Source organism: Pseudorasbora parva, chromosome 5 (assembly GCF_024679245.1).
Source record: "Pseudorasbora parva isolate DD20220531a chromosome 5, ASM2467924v1, whole genome shotgun sequence".
Lineage (NCBI taxonomy): Eukaryota > Metazoa > Chordata > Actinopteri > Cypriniformes > Gobionidae > Pseudorasbora > Pseudorasbora parva.
The window spans coordinates 27,011,027-27,021,731 of record NC_090176.1 but is presented as its reverse complement, the minus strand read 5'-3'; the positions used below and the strand labels follow the sequence as shown (position 1 = coordinate 27,021,731).

Sequence of the window (10,705 nt, the reverse complement as noted above, 5' to 3'; positions counted from 1 at the left end):
ATTATAATAGCTTTATAATAGGATTGAATGGCACCTTAGATTTTGGAGCCCAAAAAAGCACATCCATTCATCATAAAAGTAATCCATACAGCTCCAGGGTGTTGATAAAGGCCTTCTGAAGTGAAGTGATGCGTCTTTGTCAAGTCATCTTTATTCATTTAGCACTTTTTACAATGCGAACAGGTTTCACAGTGTTAACAGGAAAATAATGCAACAGAATTTGATTTGAAAGTTTGATTTGAATATGGAAAAAACTGTGATGTCATCCAGCTAAGTTCAATTATCATATAGTGCCAATGCAGGCAGATCATTAATATTTAGTGTCTCCAACTAAGTAAGCCAAAAGCCAAAGGCAACAGAGGTGACGGTGGCAAGGAACCAAAAGAATGGAGAAAATAACTTGGGAGAAATAGGGCTCAGTCGTGGTGCCAGTTAAACTCTGGCCAACGAACAAACAGTGTGTGATTAGGATTCAGGCAACATTACAATTCAGAAGTCATATTAGATCGGAATATTCCCAATATATGTCCAGTTCCATCTGGTTAAAGATCGAAGTAATCACGCAGGAGACGGGTTTGTTGAGGATCAGTGCCACTGGATGTCTTTGGAGAGTCTTGACACGGTCTCTGCAGACACTTCAGGGCTGCGTTGGTCACGTCTAGCGCAGGTTCATCATCTGATCTGGATAAGTAAACCTCTGGATAAACAGAGAGACTAACATTAGCTTAGATGTCATTCTTTTTATGATGTAACGAGTACATCAGGTGTTAAGGGAAGTGTTCCTGGTTTCGGCAGATGTAGAAAACTATACATATTTATAACTTTATAAACTATAATCACTGACTTTTGGTAATGGCCGTATGTGAGTTGAGTTTCAGTGGAAGAGTGACCTCTGACCCAACGATATTTAATAATTTAATAATAATACAGATGTTTTTCTTACAAAAACACTCGTTCCTGCATCTATGTAAACAGAGTGGCACAAAGCTAAGTGAGTGTTTCAACTTTTCAAATGAATTCCTATGAAACTTAAGCTTCCAAAGGCATGAACTGAAAATGAGCCGTGCTCTCAGCTATCAGCTCTCGTGATCGTAATCTGACTTCTGCGGCATTTGTGCCGTGATGCTCGATCGGCTCTCTCACATTATATTGAACAGACACGTTACATTTTTAATGGTAGTGTCTGTTCTATAACTGAACTAAATGATTTTATTATTAGGAAAATTAACACAACAGTTGACGCAGTACAAGTTTAAATACAAAGCATAATGCTAAATCACTCAAGTAAACCTTTAAACTTGGAGACTGAATAGTTGTGTTTTACTGATATATTAGGCAGGAAGCGATAGCCGTAAACCAGTTAGGGGGCCTATGCTGACCCCTGCCTGAAAGCGTCAACAGTGGGCAACGGTGCAATGTAAGAAGGTGCCCTGGCCTGATGAATCACATTTTCTTTTACATCACGTGACGTGGATGGCCATGTGTGTGTGCATTTCTTACCTGGGGAACACATGACACCAGGAGGCACTGTGGGAAGAAGGCAAGCTGGCTTTCTGAGGAAGTGTGATTCTTTGGGAAATGTTCTGCTAAGGTTCTGCTAACCTTTAAGGTTCTGGGGCCTCTTTCAGCAGGATAATGCACTGTGCCACACAACAAAAATGATTCAGGAATGGTTTGAGGAGCACAAGACGTTTAAGGTGTTGACTTTGCCTCTAAATTCCCCAGATCTCAATCTAATCGAGCATCTGTGGGATGTGCTGAACAAACAATCCTGATCCACGGAGGCCCCACCTCATAATTTACAGAACTTAAAGGATCTGCTGCTAACATATTCTTGCCAGTTACCACAGCACACCTTCAGGGGTCTAGTGGAGTCCATGCCTCGAGGTTTCAGGGCTTTTTTGGCAGCAATACGGGACCAACAAAATATCAGGACATAATGTTATGTGTATCAGTGTTATGTGTATCAGCATTTTGTAATTTTGGGAGTGTAAAGTACTTCGGTCAGCGTGTTATTGTATTTTTATTTTTTTTTAAAGTGCTATAGAAATAAATGTTATTTGATTGATTGAAAATGGGAAAATGGGGCCACATGAATGCCATGTGAGTATAGCCCTCTGAAATGTGTAATTTCTGCCCCCTCTAGTGTAAATAAGTGGACATAGTCAGAGCCACAGTATTAAAGCGGTGGTTCCGTGGTGTTTTTTTAGGCTTGGTTGTGTTTATGGGGTGCAATATAACATGTCTTAATACTTCTTTTATTTTTAAAACAACATCTCAACAACTCTTATATTTGACCTTTATTCCACACCGCTGTCTCCACTGTCATTTGAACGGCTCATTGTTTCCTGCTTCTATGAAGCCCATCCCTTCGGAAAAACACAATGATATTTTAATTGGTTAGATGGCCAAATGTAGTTTCATGTATTTTTATTGGCTGAAGTGCCAAGCACAGGTTGTTCGGAAATGCCACGCCCCTTACCATTACGGGCAGAAGTTACATCTGTGGTGTACATAATGGCATCAATATTTTTGTTATTGTAGAATGAATATAACCAAAAATGTTTCGCAAAAAATAACAAATTATGAGTCCATTACAAAAACTAGCCATGCCTCTACTAGTCTACTGCATTGGCCAAATGAAACACAGACGCGTTTTGCATGACTGTAGCTGAAATAGCATGTGGTCAAACACAATAAACGTTGAAGGCCTACACTAATAACAGAAACGTCAAAAATAAATAAATAAAAGATGTTCGCGGGTGTGATTACATATAAGTTCGTTGGTGTTTGTAGGCGAAGTTTGAAAAAATGTAATTATCTGCCTAGCATAGCCAAACCACGTCTGTCTTGATGCAACCAAAACACACAAAGTCCAAACCGGCCATTTTTGTAGGCAATAAACTGTCATAACTTTAAAAGACAATATCTCCATTTGCATTGAACTTTCAGCGCTGTAACTTTGCAGATACTGTTTATGCTCAAGCAGCAACATTAGCAATAAGTAAAGTTAAAAAAAGTGAAATCGCATGCAATCACCCCTTTAATACTCTGCAGGTGTGTGTGTGTGTGTGTGTGTGTGTGTGTGTGTGTGTGTGTGTGTGTGTGTGTGTGTGTGTGTGTGTGTGTGTGTGTGTGTGTGTGTGTGTGTGTGTGTGTGTGTGTGTGTGTGTGTGTGTGTGTGCAAAGTACATTTTGATTCTTTTCATTCTGAGACACATCTGTAAAAATCTGATTGGAATCACATTTCTTCAAATGTGGTTTGAATTAGATTAGAAAAAAATTGAATTCCATGTTTGTTTGTTTTTCTGTCTAGACTTTTAAAAACTCATATGGAGGAGAAAAAAAAAAATATATATATATATATATATATATATATATATATATATATATATATATATATATATATATATATATATATATATATATATATATATTTGCTTAACTTTTCCCGTTAAATGAAAAATACTGCAGTATATTAGAGGCCTTTTCTCTAAACCTTTGGAGGGATTCATTGAAAAGTTTTCAAACTGTTGTCATTCCTCTGCACAAATTTCAAATTTTCAGGCTGGTAACCCTGAATATTTCTCTTTATGGTTTCCTACAAAGCAGTGTACATTCCATCCTTTTTCCTCACTCATGGCACTGTAAAACCAATGATGTTGATAATATTTGATAAATAGACAGAAGAGTAGAAAACACTCAGTCCTCTACCGCTCTGCTCACTGACCTTGCTTGTCTACCTTCATTATTTAATTTTTATTAGTGGACCTTTTGTTCTATGCAAAGGCCATTTCATCCTAACCTGGACCATTAGATAAAGGAGGGCACTGAATCCAACCCCCACATCCTCCCAAAACAAAAGATTGCCTGCCCAAGGCCCAATCAGAGCACTTGAAAGAGTAAAGCATTTCTTTTTGCTTGTAAGTCTCAAAGCTGCATACACATGCACACACTTGTCAGCCTCCCTGTCTCTCCAATTGTCCTCCATGCAGGCAAATGCACGGCCATTGATCAGGCTAAACCTTGGGCAGTATGTTCAGTATCCACTCATTGATCATGAGGTTCAGGTCTTTGGTCTGATAGGGCCCTTGAATGAATGAAATACACATATGCTTCTGTTCAGCCTCAGTATTAACCACCCAATTCTTTTACCGACTGAACAGAGGTCTGTATTATTCCAGCTTCTATAGAGCTGTTAAAAACTGTGCATAAAAGCTAAAAAAAAAAAAATACAGCTATTAAAGAAATGAAAACCTTGCCAACATGCATTTCTCAAAGGCTTGCATATGGGATTCAAAGAATGATTAAAAAAACAAATACATTTAACACGTCCATTCATACTGAACTCAGGGGACATGGACAAAGCCAGATATTACTATGTCAGTGTAAAAATAAATTCTGCTGCCTTTAAGTGATATTTTAAAATGCACACTTGGTGGTGTTCGAAAGTCTGACACCACTAGTGAAAATTCTTCCATTTTGCATTTTTTCATTACAAATGATATCAATTTGAGTAAAAAGTTTAATTGAAATTACATAATATAGTATGTTGCCCTTTTGCTTTAATGACAGCATCACTGAAGCGGCATGAACTCACAAGACTTTTACATTGTTACAAACAAAAAAATTCAAACTTCAAAAAAATGCTGTTTCTTTAGAAATTTCTGTTAATCAAAGAATGTTGAACAAATGTATCACAGTGTCTACAAAAAATAGCAAAGGCAGCCCAAATGTTTTCAACAATGATAGGAGAGAAATGTTTATTGAGCTCCAAACCAGTGTATTTGATTGATTTCTGAAGGATCATGTGACACTGTAATTCAGCTTTGCATTAGAGAATAAGAGACTTCTTTCAAAAATATAAAATCATCTGATTGCTCTCAACATTTTCAACAGTAGTGTACATATATTCAATATTTTATGTAAAATACAAAATATAAAAATCGTGACAATATTTTTTGCTGTAGAAGTTTTTTTCAACAAGCTGAAGTGCACAGAGGTTGTTTTTGTGTTCTTTAATTTAATATAAACCTGAATATAAACAGCATAGGTGGTAAAAAGCTATTAAATGTCCACGATTTTGTTTAATTGTTTATATGCTTATTGACTTGTTTTGTTTGCTTGTTTTCATGGTGTCATGATGACCTTATGAGGATTTTTCTGTAATACCCACACACTGGCTAAGCAGCAGCACACATGACATGATTGGCTGAGAACATGCATGAAGATGCAGGAAATATAGCCTGGTAAAAAATACAGGGTGCAAAGTAAGAAAAAATTTCTGCACAAATCTTGCTGTGACCCTTCTCATCCCTAAAATCCAAGATACCCCACTGTTAAGAGCCCCTGGAAGGCAACTGTCGTGGAACACACACCCCTCCACTTTCCCATAAGTGTGCACACACACGCACATCTCACCCACCCACCCATCCATACACCCAGACAAAGACCATCTTTGTTCACCCCGCTGTGCTCCGTGTCTTTTGAGATGGGCTGAAACTGCTCGTTAAAATCTGTGACATCTATTGGGGAGATCGACCCCCTATTGCTCACGGTTTACAACTCTCCAACCACCTCGTCCAACACCCCCCCCCCCCCCCACTCCCAACCCTGGCAGAACAGAGAAGCACAGCTTTCCACATAAGAAAAGCAGCCAAGAATTCCAACGACAGCCGATGACTTCTTGAATGAAAGAGCTTTATTAGCAGTCAGATTCGGAACAGACCTCCCTCGTGCAAGTTGACAGTCCCAGCATCCTCAGTGTCAGCACTGGGGACGCTCTCATCGCTGAAGTCCATCAGAGCCGGGACTGAGAACACCAGCTCAGCTCCATTCCCAGGCTGCTCCACTCATTCAATCAATACATTAATCTCCCAGTTAAACACCAAATGAATACGTCAAAAGAGGGTGACAATTAATGCAGCACCTCGTTAGGTATCGGGCCACACTGTTATCAGGATCAACGAGGAAGGCTGTTAAACCAGCATCTTTTCACAGCTTCGAAATCAATTAACTCCACAATCAACTTCTAATGAGAAAAACAAAGATTTTTTTTACATTGATTTCATTCCCTCAAACGAGTTGGCGTGAAACCGCAATACATTTTGTGAGAGAGCCAGTCTTGTGTCTAGAAAATACGTTTAATTACAATTTCTAAAGCCATGAAATTGTGTCTCTTTTATAATCTCACAGCAGATATTAGGATGGAACACACAGCAAGCCTGCCACAAAGTGGTTGACAAACTTTGAAAATTTAAATGGATAGTTCACCCTAATATAAAATTGTCATTTTTTTGTCATTATAATGAGAAATTATTTTTGGAGCCCATTGACTTTCATTTTGTGGACAGTTCTTTACAATATCTTCTTTTGCGTTCCACAGAAGAAAGTAAGTCAGGCAGGTTTGGAACAACATGAAGGAGAGTAAATCATGACAAAATGTTTTTGGCAACATGCTTAATTTTGGACGAACTATTCCACTAAGCATGTATGCGTGTTTGTGGAGATCAGATATCTCTAGCAGGGGATGAAGAAGATGACACTAAGAAAGAAAGTGCATCTGATGTTCTCTGTCCCCGAACTCGTTCATATAACATTCTAATTCCCCAAGGCGACAAGTGATGCAAACCCTGAACAAATGGTTCAAACCAATAGAGCAGGAAGCCTCTGTCTGTAGCAGGAAGGACAGTCGCCATGGGGGGAGAGGTGAGACGTGCGTCGACATCAGTAGGACATTCATGTCCCGTACCTGGATAAACCGCATCCATCCTGCTGGCTCCACTGTCCATAAACCTCTGAGGTCACCTGATCCGGGATGAAAGTGTGCTCGAGGACTCTGATGAGCACGAGGAAGGAAAGCACTTCTAGGCCGGTGTGATGGACAGCTAGTGATTAGGAGGAGCAAGAGGTTAAGTTACAAAACGCCCACACCCACAAAGATACTGCAAGAATGACACGCTCTCATTTACAAGGCAAAATCGGACCCTCCCCGTGTCGCACGTGCTGATGGACACAAATGTGCTCACATGGAGTCATGTATACAGAGAGGAAAGTCTTTATTTCATACCTTGAGACTTCAGTTCCTCAAGAACCAACAATAGAATCCAGTGTGGTTCCAGGAAGTAAAAATCCCATTTATTTTCTTCACGGAGAAATGTATTTTTTTCCAATAATGTGCAACTTTTCAATGAGCTCTGAAGTTAAATGAAGATAAATGTGTAAATGTAATTTCGACTTTAAAAAAGTTGTGAAAAATGTTTTTCTGTAAAGAATTACTCAACCAATGATTCTAGTTGAATCTACCACTCAGAGAAGTCACTGTTTTGTGGCAAAAGTATAATACTAAAACTCAAGTAAACTGCACAATTAATCAAATAAGCAAATTTATAAATTTTACATTGTTTAATTAAAAAAATCAAATTAATGCTGTTCTTTTAAAGGGTTAGTTCACCAAAAAATGAAATTGTGATGTTTATGTGCTTACCCCCAGGGCATCCAAGATGTAGGTGTGTTTGTTTCTTCAGTAGAACACAAATTAAGAATTTTAACTCTAACTGTTGCTCGTATAATGCATGTTAATGGGGTATATTTCTATGACAGTAACTATGAGAGTAAAAAACACAGACATAGGAATCCATATTAAGCCCTGTGGCTCGTGGTGACACATTGATGTCATGAAGGGTTCGTTCACCCAAAAATGAAATTTCTTTCATTAATGACTCACCCGAATGTCGTTCCACACCCATAAAACCTCCGTTCATCCTCGGAACACAGTTTAAGATATTTTAGATTTAGTCCGAGGCCTTTCTGTCCTTTGAATGTAAGTGTATGCACACATGCTGTCCATGTCCAGAAGGTAATGAAAACATCATCAAAGTAGTCCATATGTGACATCAGTTGGTTAGACTCTTTTGAAGCGTTGACAATACATTTTGGTCCAAAAATAACAAAAAATACGACTTTATTCAGCATCGTCTTCTCATCCACGTTTGTTTTCAAATCTCAAAGAAAGAATCAAACGGTCGCGAATCAGCAGATTGATTCGTGATTCATACTGCCAATGTCACGTGATTTCAGCAGTTTGCCAGTTTGACACGCAGTTTGAATCTTGAATCATGACCGTTTGATTCTTTATTCTTTATTTGAGGGACACGGAAGAGAAGACAATGCTGAACCAAAATGTAATGAATGTCGACGCTTCAAAAGAGTCTAACTAACCAACTGATGTCACATATGGACTACTTTGATGATGTTTTCATTACCTTGTGTGAATAGATTCCTCATTTGACCGATCTGCGCAGGAACTAATGAGGATTCTAAACTCAAAAAGTCAATTAGTCACTTGCTTGATTAAAGGCCCACTGAAGTGCCTTGAAACCATAGACAGTAAAAGAAATGGACACAGCGACCCCATTGACGTCTACGGCGAAATAATGAAGTCAACCTAGGGGCACTCACTTCCTGATGGCTGAGCGAACTGCGCAGGCTCAGACTGAGCTTGAGGACGTAGATGTGACGTGAGCTTCCTGTCTGACAGCTGTGAGTCTTCTAGTAGATGTGGAAAGCGAAAGCTGAATCACGTTGTTTAAATATTTTCTCCCGTTGCTTTTGGCTCACTATGGGCTTCTACCCATTCTTCCCCCTTGACTTTATCAGACTAGTCTCCAGGACATGTCTCCACGTCCCCCCGACTGTCTCATAGACAGTAAAAGATTGCCTGCGAGCGTCTCCTCAGGTCTATACGGTAATTTCTCTACTGCGCGACAGGGTCGCGTTGGTTATGACGCAATCGTTAGCCTATTTTTACAAAAACAGCTTCTGCGGGGCGATAGTGTAAGATACAAGGTAATGGAGCCTTTTATACATTGTCGTGTTTCTTTAGAAATATACAATGGACAAATGGAGTCTTTAAACGCCTCTGATGTAAAGTTATTCACTGTCAAAGTGACTCAAAAATGAATGGGAGTCAATGGGATGCTAACAGCAGGTGATGGCTTGGTTAGCAATGGCAGCCCCTATGGGTGGAACGCTTTCCGAGCGCTAGATTACCCCCTTGCTTGAAACGCGCCGCATTATTCAATGTGTTGACGTAATTTCCCCTGAAACGGCTTCAGCTGTTAGCAGCTCCTCCCCTTTTTTGAAGCGTTTCTTTAAAGGTACACTATGTAGTATTTTTGCAGTAAAATATCCAAAAACCACTAGGCCAGTGTTATATATTTTGTTCAGTTGAGTACCTACAATATCCCAGATGTTTCCAACTATTTGTAAATTGTGAGAAAATTGCTATTTTAACTAAGGACGGATGTTTCAGCATTGCATTTGAGGGAGGCTCCTGTCAATTGCGTCATATCTACCCGTAGCTACCCTGCGTAGCTACCCTGGGTTTCGGCTTTTATTTGGCAGGAGTGCTTTACTCTTAGCAGTGTGAACAAGTGAACGCACAGAGTAACGTCATAACATCGTTTTAAACACACTTAAATGTATCTAATATGATAAACAGAGCAGCATTACCTCAAAATCATAACCGGAAGAGCGGATCAGTGCAGGCACCCGGCGACTGTGTCCCGTCCCGTCATAATAAAAGTCCCGGTATTCACAAGGCAGGTATTTGTTTAACAATCGCTCCAGCAGCTGTGATCAGGTCCATAACACTCGGTCCTGCTCTGCTTTACACTACAGTAACGTTAATAACCGCATGCATGAACGTGATTTCTGCCCGAGTCCTATTTTCCACCGGCTGTGATGAGAAGACCACATCTCCCAAGATGCTGTGCTCACACTTTGCGTCATTAAACTACGCATTTGTTTTGAATAGGCGACCTCTATTAGACGGAAAGTTGCATAGTGCACCTTTAATGTACAGTTTGACTAGAGCGAAAGAGCGGACCTTTTTCTGTTTGGTAAAGCCAGTTTCCTCTAACACTGTTTACCATCATAATCTCCTCCATATCGCTTTGAAATGCAGCATTCTGTGCAGAATTCAAATTGGTCGATATGTTTGTTGTCTGCGCGGACTCGCGCATATGATCCGCGCTGCGCTCGTGTCTGTAGTCTAATTAACGTCAGACCAGAACCGTTATAATAATAATAATAATAGATTTTATTTATAATGCACTTTTCATTCCGAAGAATCTCAAAGTGCAAACCGTTGGGGTGTGTGCGTTGCTGCGGGGTGTGAAACTAACGTGAAAACAGGCTTTATTCGCCTCAAATGAAAGCATATTTACACTGAATGGTTTCCTATCACATATATAGTGTGCTATGTGCCTTTCACCATGTAGAAATGAGTAAATATGTGTTAACTCCTGACCGATTTCAGCCTTAGCTTCAGCAGTGTAGGAGGCGGGCTTTAGATTCTAGAGAGCATTTTGATTGGACAGAAGATTTGACGAGAAAGTGAAGTCTGCGATGATGTCACCAAAATCTGAGATTCGGGAGACTGTACAATTTGAATGCTTATATCTCCTAAATGCAAATTTTGTCATAGCTTTGGAAAATACCAGCTTATTCATAACTTTAGGCTAACACAGTCATACTAAAAGCTAAAAAACTTAAATTTTGATTTGTGGACCTTTAACAAAATACAAATGTCTGATTCATACAAATATAATGAGTTTGCTTCTGTTAAATGATTTATTCGTGTTATTTAAAACTACATTAACAAATAATAATTCAATGGATTAGCTCAATACTTGTTGATTCA

At 39.3% G+C, this 10,705-nt stretch overlaps 1 long non-coding RNA gene across 2 annotated transcripts; it reads right to left on the bottom strand.

Annotated features, from left to right (window-relative positions):
- Window positions 1-251: 251 nt before the first annotated feature.
- Window positions 252-8,380, bottom strand: LOC137075285 (uncharacterized). 2 transcript variants are annotated; one of them, XR_010905019.1, is made up of 4 exons: window positions 8,265-8,380; window positions 6,752-6,887; window positions 2,299-2,369; window positions 252-1,640 (listed from the first exon to the last, which is right to left on the bottom strand). It is a non-coding gene; the product is annotated as an uncharacterized lncRNA (long non-coding RNA). The 2 variants fall into 2 exon arrangements; XR_010905018.1 differs by having other exon boundaries at window positions 252-2,369.
- Window positions 8,381-10,705: the final 2,325 nt, after the last annotated feature.